The sequence below is a fragment of the Periplaneta americana genome, chromosome 11, assembly GCF_040183065.1.
Source record: "Periplaneta americana isolate PAMFEO1 chromosome 11, P.americana_PAMFEO1_priV1, whole genome shotgun sequence".
NCBI lineage: Eukaryota > Metazoa > Arthropoda > Insecta > Blattodea > Blattidae > Periplaneta > Periplaneta americana.
The window spans coordinates 144,471,663-144,485,887 of NC_091127.1; the positions used below are offsets into that span (position 1 = coordinate 144,471,663).

General features: G+C 34.6%; 1 long non-coding RNA gene across 1 annotated transcript; it reads left to right on the top strand.

Moving 5' to 3' along the window:
- The first annotated feature begins 409 nt into the window (after positions 1-409).
- Positions 410-13,931, top strand: LOC138709411 (uncharacterized). Its single transcript, XR_011334924.1, has 3 exons — positions 410-2,626; positions 3,452-3,659; positions 11,130-13,931. It is a non-coding gene; the product is annotated as an uncharacterized lncRNA (long non-coding RNA).
- The last annotated feature ends 294 nt before the right edge of the window (positions 13,932-14,225 follow it).

The window sequence follows — 14,225 nt, forward strand, 5'->3', positions numbered from 1 at the left end:
GACTGTATATACTAGATCAGTGATGTCAAAGCAAGCGCATTTTTCTGACCTTGACGTCGTGCGCGGGCATTAAGCGCTAAGTATGCTAGGGGGAATAAGCAGCCTGTTGGATTAAGAAAACAGTGGTGCACAAACTTCAAACGGAACGTGACATTTTATGTCGTTATTTTTATATGGCTTCTTTCTGTTTGTTATTTTCTATACTGTCTGTAAAACAAAAGTACTAACACCTATTTCTTAGCCTAATATTGCAGTTGTGTTTTAAACGTTAATAACATAATAAAGAGTAAAGAAGGAATATTCACACAAATTCCACAATACTTACAACTATACTGTATTAAGTGAATTAAACACATCATTCATAAAGAAATTGTTATCCCAAGGAAAGGCACTGAATATGACATGATAAGTTGGAATTGATATTGATGGTATCTTTAGCCTTATAAAAGTAATCAAAACAATATTATAGTACAAAGCAAAGTTGCCTAAGTATATGTTTTAACTGTAACTAATATTACACAATGAAACTCTTATCGCATTATGCTTTTAGGTGATATTGGTGCGCAACTTTCTGTTATCAGAATATTAAAAATTATCTCGAAATCTGCTGAAGCTATGGAGCTGACGTTTTACCAACACATAGGCACATATCTTTTGTTTGTGATGTAACAATATTTGCTTTGTTAATTCATTTCCTTACAAACATTTTCCATGCGAATATTTTCAAACAATTTAATACACTATCTTCAGTAATACGTATTTACGATATATTAGATTTACGAAAACATTGTACCTGTAAGGCTACTAAATAAATATATCTGAAAATTTCACTTTTCTGTAAAAAAGTTGAGAAAATACTCCTTTTGAATAAAAAAGCGAACTTGTGAAAAATGAGCATTAAAATTAAAACTTACATTCTTATAATGCACTTATACTTCTCAGACAAATGTAAAAATTAACATGGATAAAGTTTTAATAAGTTCTATTCCCTTTATCCATTGAATCAGTGCTGGCCATCCCTGTATATAGCTCGACTAAGCGGCATATACTACCTCCTTCGTCTGTCTCTTTCCTTTCCGCTGTAAAGCGCTCAGGCTCTCCTGGGCTCTAAAGCGCACGCTTGCTCGTATGGGCATCAGTTGACATCACTGTACTAGACTGTGATACTAGGTACCACCTTGCCGATTCCATGGAAGCTAGATTAACCCGCAATTGGTACAGGTCGTTAAATAATCGATCAAAAGAAATTGTGAATGTAGTCTATAGTTGGAATAGTGTCAGTGACCTCAACGTTTTCGCGACATTGGATTGTGTGACCATGTCTGTCCGTGTCGGAATGCTATTTGCTGGCTTCGTTATATAATCGAGTGGCGTGACAGGTTCCGTTGAAAGGGAATTCGATGCGGGAAACCTGTTCGCGGCGTGAAGACGCTCCTCCAAGTGCAAGTTCACTGCCGCCCTCAGGGGGAAGACGGCCCCGCGCGGAGCAAGGTCGTCTTCGAGGCTTCTTCACGCCGGAGAAAGTGATGACGAAGCCAGTTGCGCGGCTTCCCCGGCTCGACTGATTGAATGCCTGGTCGTCTACATAATCATCATTAACGGTCCAAGTGGGTATAAATCCTTCAGTAAAACAGCTCTTAAAACGGAAAAATATTTACTGCAACATGTACAGGTTTAAACAGTGCTATTAATTTATATTTTCCGTTATGACTGTCATAACATAACCAGATATTAGTATCCTGAGAAAAGCAAAGCAGTTTTGTGGAGTTTTTTTTTTATATATAGGCGTCCACTTATGCCAGGCCTGCACAAGGTTTGAGCTCTCCGAGCCGACTCACAGCTCATGAGCGGAATGCAGATACTGTATTAGCTGCGCTCTGTATAAGGGTGGACTGGAAGCAGGGGTGATCTCGTACAAAATATATACAAAAGGAAGTACTATTACGAGTGTTTATGAAATGAATTCCAGTTCAGTGTTTGCAGAACTATCTTGGACTGTTATTAATTAATAAAGAAATATTTATTTTACAGAAGTAATAGAAATTATATTAGCTACTTAATTGTACAATATCATTTTGTTATATTTTTATTTATCAGTACATCAAAACGAAGTTTTATGCTGTTGGCAGCTGAAAGGAACAGTAGCCTATGATCGTAATGAAACATCAGTTACAGATGTTCGATGTCTGCCTTTAATAAAGTTGGTTATAGAAAACAGTTGCTCACAAATATAAATGTTGAGCCAAACATAGCAATCATTTTCACAGCCAGCCTGTGTAGTCGTGGATATTATTGCTAATGTTTAGTCTTGTAAAACTCAACCAGGCTAGTAGTATTATTCAAACGATCTTTAGCCCTTAGGTCACATTGAAGATCAATAAGTTCGAGCTGTAAATCGTTATGTTCCGTCTTTTAGATTCCTCCATACTGTACTGTAGCAGTAGGTAAGCAACGTGAAACAGTTACTGAGAATACACACTGCACTCTACTAGATAACTGAGTGGTCGTTTCCCTCTCCTCTACCTATAGCAAGTCTGACGTATCTTCCTCTCCATTTCGGCGAGCGGTAAACACAGCTCTCCCTCTCCGAAGGAGCGCTCGCGCTCGTTGAGCGCTGTTTGTGCAGGTATGACTTATGCTGATTATCTGCTTGAGCTTTTTCTGATATTTTCCCCAAATGTAAAGCGAATGGAAAGTAATACCAAGCAACGTCCTCGCTTTCATCTCGCTGTTACCAGTTTTACCAACACTAAATAACCGCATCCTATATAACATAGTTCAGTAACCCATTTAAAATTACATATAGGGGTAAAGGTTGGTATTACTGTGACACGAGCAATATTATGATAGTTCTTTCTGAGAATTTATTAAAATTTTACTTAGCAAGAGAAGAACCGGTTTTGTGCAGCAACTTGTTCAAGAACATTCCCTTAATACGTTGACGCAAAAAACTGATCTTCCTCTCGCTCAGGAAAATTGTAATAAATTCTCAAAAAGAACTGTCACAATACCTATTACTCATACCAGAATATTACCAACCTTTACCCTATGTAGGAATTATTATTATCATTATTATTGTTATTATTATTATTATTATTATTATTATTATTATTATTATTATTATTATTAACGAATGAAAATATTATTGAAGTTGCGGAAATAAAATTGTCGACTTCTCTGTGCATACAAAGAGTGGAAAGTGTTCAACTACAGTAATATCACAGAGTAGATTCTTAAGATAAAAGGAACAGAATTTTCTCGGATATTGTTAGGCAATGGATTCTTGTGGATTTAGCATTAGTGCTTGAGTCAGACCAAGAAATTAGTCGGAACAAGGCCAATCTTTCTGTGAATTCCCACGTAACATAGTAAAATAAACAAATGAAAATTGTATGCTCGAATACACAAGTTGATGGTGCATTTAAAGTTTTTCTTCGCAAATTTCTAGCAGAACAGAACCCTGGACCTCCTGCGTAGACTTCCAATGAGTGAAGAAATCGGAGTTGGTCGGCTTGTGACAAGATGACCGTGAGACCCTCTGGCTACCTGACCTTTCTAGAAGTCGTCCAGTTTCATAACTTGTGGGCCCTGCCCCAGCGTCGTTGCGTAATGGAGGGGGGCAGGTGACACCTGCAGCATGTCTTGTTGCAATCCGACAGGTAAAGCACCCCGCATTCCTGACCTCTGTACATATGTGTCACATTCGAGGTGCTACAGAACCAGTTATTCCCCTGTCGACTGTGTTTATCTTTTACATGCAGTTGAAACTGCTTCAGTTTTAATGAACAAGTTCTTACAATTTATTATTCATTCAATTATAATAGCTGGTAAAGAATTACACTGCATAATCCAGTGTTTTGAAATATCCCGATGATATAATCGTGAAATTACCCCATTTTAACTCATAAATTAGAGACTCAATCTCGAATTAAGTTATAAATATGCTTCTTGACGACTGTAAAGGACACACAATTTAAGGGGAGAGGTACAGGTACACCTTTCGCCAGCATAATTTTACTATATTTCAATTTTTTTCTCTTCAGAATCTACAGGTCCTATGGAAACAAAAATTGGCATGCTTAACATATACTGTCTCTAGGCCTACATCAATTTAATGATTTTGAAAATCTGATAGTATTTTTTTTTTAATTATGAAACATTTTTGAGAATGTTATTCATCGAGGAGGGTTTGCATGATAAATTACTCAAATAAGTTGTTTGAATTTTGGTATAATTCTTCTATGGGTCTATTTTTAGAAAACATGTCTAAAACATATAGCCTTCTAAAATCTCTAACATAATAGTTTAGAAAAATGTTGTATTTATTATTTTTATTTTATACTAATTTTTTCTTTAAATTTCGATCAATATTATTTTTCAAAAGTAAACTATAACTCTATCTTAAAGATTTTACTAACATCTGCCTTGAAAAAAAAAAAAAAGAAAAGAAAAGAAAAAAAAAAAAAGAAAAAACCTCTAAAACATCCCATCGGATAATGTACATTTTTCAAATGAGAGAACTTTACATGCATCCAAATTTTCATTAAGGGGTTACGTACAGCTTACAGCAGTAAAAGTTTGGAAATATTCAACATTTTTTTCCTCCATTACTGTATCTTGTACAATAATGAAAATTAGTATGTGTAAAACACTGTCCTTCTTCTACTGTATATGAAAAAAAAATATATTTGTACGATTAAAAAAAATTATTTACATTTTGTTTTCAAAATTCACTTCACTGTACAGTAATGAAGCATTTCCCACATAACTAAAAAATTATCCAACATTCTGTGATGAAATATTTTGTGTGTATTTATGTAAGCTTATGTGATATCTACAATATGATGCAAGATCACTTCTCTACCTTTGATAGATTGTCTGATAAAAAGTAAATTTGTTTAAAAAATGGTGAAATATCAGTACTTTCTTCTAACACAAAATAAAAATATATATTATTTATTAAGGAATGTATTCAAAGAGCATGATATTCTAAACATGAGTTTCAGCAATAAAATAAAAGCGAGAGAACATGAAAAAGTTGACAAGTTTACGAGTTGTGAGGGAAACGCTTCATCACTGCACAGTAAACTGCCACCATTTTGAATTCTGAAAAAATATATATAAATATTTTTTTTAAATCGTAAAAATATTTTTTTTTTATATAACAGAAGGATAGTGTTTTACACACACCGATTTTCATTATTGTACAAGATACATGAAAGGAAGAAAAAAATGTTGAATATTTCCAAAAATTTTTACTGCTCTAAGCTGTACCTAACCCCTTAAGATATCTTCAGTACATATTGGGTTATCACGTAAACGCTGTCCGGTGAACGAAATTCTCAAAAATGTTTTATAATTTACAAAAATAAAATAAATATATGGTTTTAAAAACATTAAAATCATTTTTGATGTATAGATAGTGTATATTAAGCATGTTAATTTTTGTTTCCAGAGAATCTATAGATTCGGAGGGAAAACATTTTGAAATATAGTCAAATTACCCATATATTAGCGAAAAGTGTACCTCTCCCTTAAGTCTTTTTGAACTTCACTGCTTTAAAAAATTCTAAATAAATTATTGTATTCTATTTTAAAATTAAACATTTCCGTTATACTACGAGTATCATAATACTGCATTTAATTCCAAAATAGATTGCACTTTTTATACTTGTTCCTTTCGATTTTCTTACACACTATAAACACAAAAATAATCTCTGTGCAAGTAATGAACAGCTTAAATTTGAACTCGCATGTCTTGGAACTAAACTTTACACATATCAATATGTGTCCACAACTAGATATTATTATTATTATTATTATTATTATTATTATTATTATTATTATTATTATTATTATTACTACGTGGACATTTAACAATCATATTACAGTATGACGACCAAGTTGATTAAGAATTGAAGCGGAAAAATAGATTTTTTCCAGAAATGGGCCTGTGTAAACTGATAGTAACTTTCAAGTGGAAACAAGAGTCCAGGATGGAAGATAACAGAAGCTTGAATTCCATACTCAATAATTATATCTTAGTCGCTAACACTTTATTTTTGTCGACATTATGTACCACCAGAGTTCGCTTCGGTAGGACTATGAATCCTGAAATCATCTTAGCTGCAGGTTATCTGATTCATTAGATTACGGATTGTTAGATACAGGTCTTCTGATCTCTAGCTGAGACACTCATAATAGTTCCACATCTTCACCGTAGTATTCTTATCATCCCAGTCGCCTATAAAATGATCACTGTAGCTTTTAACTTTGAGGTAAAGGGAACCTGAGCTACTTACTTTCTCGCCAAAAGCATTAAAAATGATTTGAAGCTCTGAATTTGTACAATCCAATCGATTTCATAGCGTGTGCGATGAAATTTGTAGCAGTGGAAGCCATTCTATTTACTTATTGCCCCAAGTAATAAGTCGTTCTGTGTCTATTTTTCAGTAACATAAGTAAGATATTTTATGCGTAGAATTACGCTACATATCGTAGATGTATTTTCATATGTAAATGGAATGCCAACATTATAGTATAGTTAACTTTAATAATTTAATCACATGAAAATGTTTTCATGTCTAAAAACTACAAATAATTTTTTTCTACGATAGTACGTAAAGTTGCATTTTACCCACTTATCAGTGCGTAAAGTGAGTCTTTAAAACAGTAGTGCGTAAAAAAGTAAGTAATCACTTTACGTACTGCCAAAGGAAATGCAATATTCAATGTACAAACTTTTTTCAATAAGAAATTAATGCATTATCTCAATCTTTCATGACGTAAATGTTACATGTAACACAAATAAGTAACAAATTTAACATTCATATTTACATTTGATCTCGTATTATTCTGACGTTACATCTATAGTAGGTCTACTGTTGCAACAAGATTTAGCATTCAATTTTTTCTAACAGCTTGTTATTTATATGGCCATGAAATCGTGATTATGAATAAAACAGGCTGTAATTGTATGGATACTTATGTCTTAATGGTTCTGAGTTTAGACGACCGTGAAATGAATAACCTCTACAACTTGAAATATTTATTTAGGTTTTTTTCTCGTTGCCAAACTTTTAGAACGGCGCCGAGGTTCACTCAGCCTATAAAATTGAGTACCGGGTCTTTCCCGGGGGTAAAAGGCGGCCAGAGCGTGGTACCGACCACACCACCTCATTCTAGTGCCGAGGTCATGGAAAGCATGGGGCTGTACCTCCATACCCCCCAAGTGCCTTCATGGCATGTTACAGGGATACCTTTACCTTTTACCTTACCTTTACCTGATATAAATCTGCGCTATCGAATAAAAACATTGTATGATGCACATTCGTAAAATTACCTTTGTGCGAGATCGTGCGTATTTGCTTGGTTTCCGCACAAAACCAATCCGCGAAAAGTCTAAAATTCCACATTCAGTATTCCCAACTTAACACACACAACAATTTCCCTCTTCTTACCGCTTAAGTGACATATTGATTTTACTGCTTTAAGCTTTTAACATATTATTTTTAGAGACGTTCAATATTATAAATTGGAAACTTACCACTGCAATTTCACCTAAATTGCACTGTTAATTATTGTTTTTAAATATTTGCAAAAATTAAGTAAACTCTACAACTCCACTAAAGTTACTGCATTCGTGATGCAAGTAACATTAAGGAAGCCGTGAAAAAATCAACAAGATTCCAGACTCATCATAGACTGGGGGAAAAAAAGACAGACGTATATCACGGCCTGCTGGAGTATAGTAAACACAGAAAACATTTTAAAGCAACAATGTTGAAGATAGATATTTTTGTTTTGCAAATTTGCCGTCATTGAACAGAAACCAAGATGGAGATTTCATTGCAACTAATTAGAAATTCCTCTTTCAGGTATGTAATAAACGATCTTCGCACAACATAATGTACGATACACGAGCGGTATGTCTTCTTTCAATTCTCGGAAGTTAAAAAAAGTTGAACTACAGTTCGCTTTTTCAATCTTTTCCTCGAACATGAAAACTTCAACATACCGCTCTTGTAACGCATATTACTATTTTGACTCTCGTGTGTTTCTGAATCTCGGCTTCTCCTCGTTTCACAAACTTCACGCTCGTGCCGAACTTATATTACCATAAATAACTATTGTAATAGGTATTATTATATTATGTGGAATAACGATACATTTCAATTCATTTGTATCTTCATATATATCCGATTTCTTATAGTCTGCTGTCTGTCTGTGCGTCCGTCCGTCTGTCCGTCGGTCCGCCTTCTGTCCATCGATCCGTCTGTTTCTCTGTATGAGTCTTTGTGTTTCTATCTCTCCGACCGGCGAACTGTCCTTTCTTTCCGTTCAATCCGTCTCAGCTATTTAATCTATTCTTCTTGTGAGATTAGCTCTCTCTGCTGAAGATATGATATTGTACTATTTTACAAAGCCGAACTCTTCTTTATAGGGCTTAGGAGGGTGTTAATAAAGAGTTGTTGGAATGATCGCAAGAGATACCGTCCGCCGCAAATTGAAACATCATTTCATCACGTGATGTTATGGGACTCGAAAAAGATAAGCAAAACCGTCGCGTCTCTTCGCGTCGGATGGCCCTCCAGTAAAGAGGTGGAGCAGGAATCCAGACCGGCGCGGCGGACAGCGCCGCCTTGCGAAATCGGGCCTGCTCGCGTTATTATTGCTCCACTGGGAGAGACAACGCAAACCGGTCCCATTCGCGCGCTGCCATATTTTATTCGATGAGTCGTTATAGCCTACTTTCCTTATTTCACAATTCACAATTATTGTAGCTCTGTGTCAGTGCCTCTCTCCGATCTTTTTTTAGCACTGCTCTGTTGGAGGCATGGCTGACACGTGTAAAAATAGTTAACACTTGAAGGCATGTTTAAATTTATACTTATAAGGTCATATTATGACGGTTTTATAACCAAACCTTTATGACACTCAATATGCACACATATACACACCTAAATGTAGACTATAGGCGTTCTCCTTATAGGACGTAAATTCTTATATAGATTTCGTTTTTAAGGAATGTGTAAAATTATTATTGTCCCGCGCCGTAGCGTCGTGGTCTAAGGCATCATGCGTGGACTCTCCTTACGAACGCTGTCTAAAACTACTGCTACTACTACCGCTACTACCATATTATTGCTACTGCCATCGCTACTAACACCACTATCGCATATTCTACTGCTACCATTACTACATCTACTACTACCACTGCTACAACTGTTATTACCACTACTACTACTACTACTACCATCGGATCTACTACTGCTACCGCTACCACTATTACCACCGCCACTACTACTACCACCACTGCTACTATCACTATCACTATTATCATTACAACTACTACTACTGCTAGGCCTACTATTACTATCGCAATTACCACTACTGACATCTCTACTACTAACCTACTATAACTACTGAGTTACTACTACTACTACTACTTCTACCACTACTACCATTACTATACCCCACCACTACTACAACTACTAGTAAGCCTACTATCTAATACTACTGCTGTCACTACTATTACTTCTACCAATAGCACTACTACGAAAGACTACCACTACTACTACCACCATGACTACCAATACTACCACCACTATACTACTACGTTCCACATCTTTTTTGCCTAAGTTGATACTGTTCTATCAGTGGTGGAATTCATTCATTAGTCATTCGATACAGGTTTTCCTTCCATTTTTGTTTATAGTCTTCTATTTTGGTTTAAATTGTAGATATTCACGGAAAAGTTTAATTTTGTTTCTTTTCTTGTTTTGTTTTGCAGTGTTCTGTGTATTGTTCCGCAAATCCACTGGAATTTATTTATTTTGTTATCAATATCTCTACATATTTCATAAGTTGTGTTACAACCTGAATAATTAAAATGGTACACGTGCCGTAGGGTCTTATTTTCAACTATTATTTTGAACGAATTGAAAATTTGTCACTGTATGCCATTACTTTGGTTTTATTGCTTGATATTTTCAAATTATAATTCTCTTTTCATTTTTATTCACTGTCTTGTATTAACATGTTACAACATCAGGAATATTAAAACATTTAAAAATTTATCTTTACTGATTCGTATACCTGGAAACAGATTTAAGCATTCTGCTGCCTGAACTGTTCCTCAGTCATGAACGTGAACAAAATTCTCAGATAGTCTTTAAAGTATATGCCTACTTATCTATTAAGGGATGTGATTTTTATAGATATGTATTTCTCAATTAGGTGACAAGGCCAGACGATACTCTTTCTTTACACTAGAGCCTACATGTTGTGTAAACCTGTTCCCTTTGTAAGTAAACTTATCACCATCACGTTTAATTTTAGTTATTTTGATTTCGTTATCCTTTACAAATGTTGGATTGTGACTAAAAATGTCAACACGATTAAGTTATTCACAATAAAATATAGAAACACATGATTTGTAAAGATAGTAACCCTATACATTATGGAAATGTAATTTTTCTGAGAATTTGCAATACGTGTATGGAATTTTATGTTACAAAAGTTTATTATGTGACCTACAATCTCGTCACAAAGTATGTGTGACGAATAGGAAGCGTGGCAAGTAAATTGTGACTAAACATTCGTTTTTTTGTTTTGATATTTTGCAATCCGAAATTAAAACGAAAGAAAAACCAAACAGATGCGGAAGCTATCCATTGCATTGACTAATTATGAAGGCATGTAGTCTCTTTAGTGCTGATTTTAGTTCACTTTGCATCCTCACAATCTATTTCCAACAAGATTGCATCTCTTCACCGCTTTCAAGTCATTAATAACAACAAGCTTCTTAGTTACGAGTTCATCATAAAGCCCGTCACGTACTGTACATAGGAATGAATATTTGTAAAATATAGGGGAGAGTTGGGTAGTATCGGACATCGGGTAATATCGGACGTGAGTTTCTTTCATCTACCACCAGATGATAGTACCTGAATGACATGGTTACATTTCTGTGATGTCGCATACAAAAACGTAACCATGTCATTGAGGTACTACCATCTGGTGGTAGATGAAAAAAAACGCACTGTCCGATATTACCCGGTGTCCGATACTACCCTGCTTTCCCCTAAGATTATGTAGAAAATAACTAATAATTTTTATATTGTTAGATTGTCTCCAGTGAAGGACGGGTTGCAGCTGCAAGATGTTGGAACGTCTGGTGCAATAGTTGGAAACACGCCGAAATAGAGAAGTTATTTATTTGGGATCTTAATTCAGCTTGTTTTTTACTACATGAAACAAATTTTCATTAAGGTTAAATAATATGAGATAATTATGCTCTTACCTTAGAACTGTAGTCTATCCGTCGATACATCCATTCTTTTTTTACATTATGAAGTTCTTAACCTAATTATGTCTCAGTTTCACGATTGTTAAGAAAATGTGACAATGCAAAGGTCTTTAAAATTATTTGCGAATATAAATGTTTTCATCATCCCCTGAAGTCGAAAATGTAACTTTTGACAAGCCGTAACTAGTGTTCAGCCTTTCCTCGAAAACATTAAGCGAATTTTTTTTTTTTTGTAGGGTATATTAACATTCAATAGTCAGTTAATTCAGAAAATATGGTTAATGTATTCGCGTTTATCCGTGTATCTAATACATATTTGTCTGAATAAGTTTTGAAACTTAAGCTGCAAAGAACAATTGAAGGCATTATTACAAAAACAACCCTTGTCAAAGTTTCTGTATTTCAGGAAAACAATAAAAAATAAAAGAACACACATGTCTGCTGTTTTCGTACAATTGGTGTTTATCCTTGTGGTTATTGCAGCTGACATAGGTCGTTTTTGGAGTCTATAAACAGTTCAAATAGTAGCAAATGTGTTCGTAACTCAATTTCATTAAAAATGACTAGAGCTGTTTTTTGTAATACTGGCTTCAATTTAAAAATCTGTTACAAACTAAATCAGAATAATATGTAGTCAGTTTTGATAAATTTTGAAAATTATTGCTGTAGACGTATGAAATATTCTGTTCAGATTTTACGTAATCACCTGTACACCTAAATTTCTTTATATTCTATCTGATTACTAATAATTGTTGACTAAAGGTACTTTCCCAAGGGTAGCTTCCATTTGAAAATAATGATCATTACACAAATTTTTAATTTTTGTTTGTTTAGAATGCTGTGTCGTGGCAATTCTTACTGAAGGGCATTATATATAGCATTGTTCGTTCAGGTAAAAATGATATTGAATAATGAATTATTCGATGACGGCTGCGTCGATATGACGCAGAAGAAAAGTACATATTATTGTGATTTAGTTTGTAACATATCATTAAATTGAAGCCATTATAAAAAAACAGCTCTAGTCATTTTTAATGAAATTGAGTTACGAACACATTTGCTACTATTTGAAATGTTTATAAACTCCAAAAACGACCCATGTCAGCTGCAAAAGCCACAAGGATAAACACCAATTGTACGAAAACAGTTTGACAGGTGTGTTCTTCTCCTGAAAAAAGAGCAATTTTGACAAGGGCTGTTTTTGTAATAATGTCTTCAATTGTTCTTTGCAGCTTAAGTTTCAAAACTTATTCAGACAAATATTTATTAGATACACGGATAAATACGAGCAGTACACCAAGGAAATTAATACAAGCTCCTTTTCTTAAAAGTACCGAACGCACTCCTTGATACAGCATAATTTTACTTCGTGTTTCTTATTCTCTTCAAGAGATAAATGTTGTAATGCCGCGAACAAGTTGACTCGTTATTCTATCTTTCGACCATTTGTTTGCGTTTATCTCATTTAAGAAGAATAGTCTTATGTTAGTGGTGGAGTTCCATTTAAAATTGTGCTATGTTTTTAGATATTTACATTGTCATAAACATAGAAACATCCAACATTTCGAAGAAGTTTTATCCTGGACACTAGCTCTAGGTAAACGACCACAGCAGATTGGTTCCCTTTGCTTGCTTTTTGTGATGTTGGAGCTGACACCCGCTCTAGATGTTTTTATACCTACATAAGGTCTCATATTGTATATCTGCCTCGTGCAACGTCACAGTTTGTGGTAGAGGGAAGAGAGGTAACAGAAGTTTGCAACGTTTTTAATGCTTTGATGCCCACGACCAAGATAAGTAATTTGAAACCTACCGGTCACTCACCGGCAGAGATATAATAAAAGAATTTTAACACGGTGCATAAGTCAAGAAACCTTGAACTACTTAGAACACCATGAAAGCACAGATAATGTACATATCTTTAAATGTCTTGCTACGTATTAATGCAGTTCATTTACAGAAGTGTGTCACTCGGCCTGCTTAAGGATAATGTAAAGCTGTTTAATAATATTTAAAAGAATTGTCTAAGTTTTCTTTTTGTTTCATATCCAGTCAAAGGTTTTTAAAAAGTTTTGTGTTCAGAATATGACTTTTAGTTGCTTGTTCCAACTTCAAAATTGAAAGAATACCTCGTGTGTATTGTTATAGAGCTATATTTTAATCTCTCTAGTGTACCTTCTGCCTGTGTGTCTGTTACAACTGCAAGTTTGTATTTATATGATAATAATTTAGCAATTTTACATTGAAGATTAAATTTTAAACCTTTGACTGAGAAATACTTCTCAAAGTACTGTTTATTTAAAGTTATATTTCATTACAAAAAACCTGTGTGTTCTGTAACATAATTGGAAGCTGGAAGAAGCGTGTGAGTGCACTGTCGTATATAAGAATGTTGTATATTACTTATCAGCTATCATTTGTGTGCGATTCTTCTCAAGCTACATTATGTTGCTTCTCTGCTTGTATTGTAATTTTCATTGTAACGCAGCGTTTCAAGTTCTTATTGTATTGTAACTTTTGTTTGTTATGGTTTAATTCCTACCACAAGACAAATATATTGGTTTCCAATTCCTTCTCCCTTTTCCCTAATGAAGAAATAAAGATTACAATTATCACTGCAGTTGCACAGTCAAGAACTGCAGTTTTTCCTTTCCTCTTCATCCATTTTTCTGACCTGTCGAAGTCCTTGCAAACGCCACATTATGAAGGCATGCAGATTCGACATAAATTCATATTTTCTTCTTCTTCTTTGGTTCTACATCCGGGTTCCAGCCTTGACTGCCCCAACGATGCTTTTCCATGTCCTTCGATCTAACACCTTTGTTTTCCATCCTCTAACACCTCCTGCTATTACATCCTTCTCCACTTCATCCAGCCATCTTAGCTGAGGTCTTCCTACTTTTCCAATAGGTAT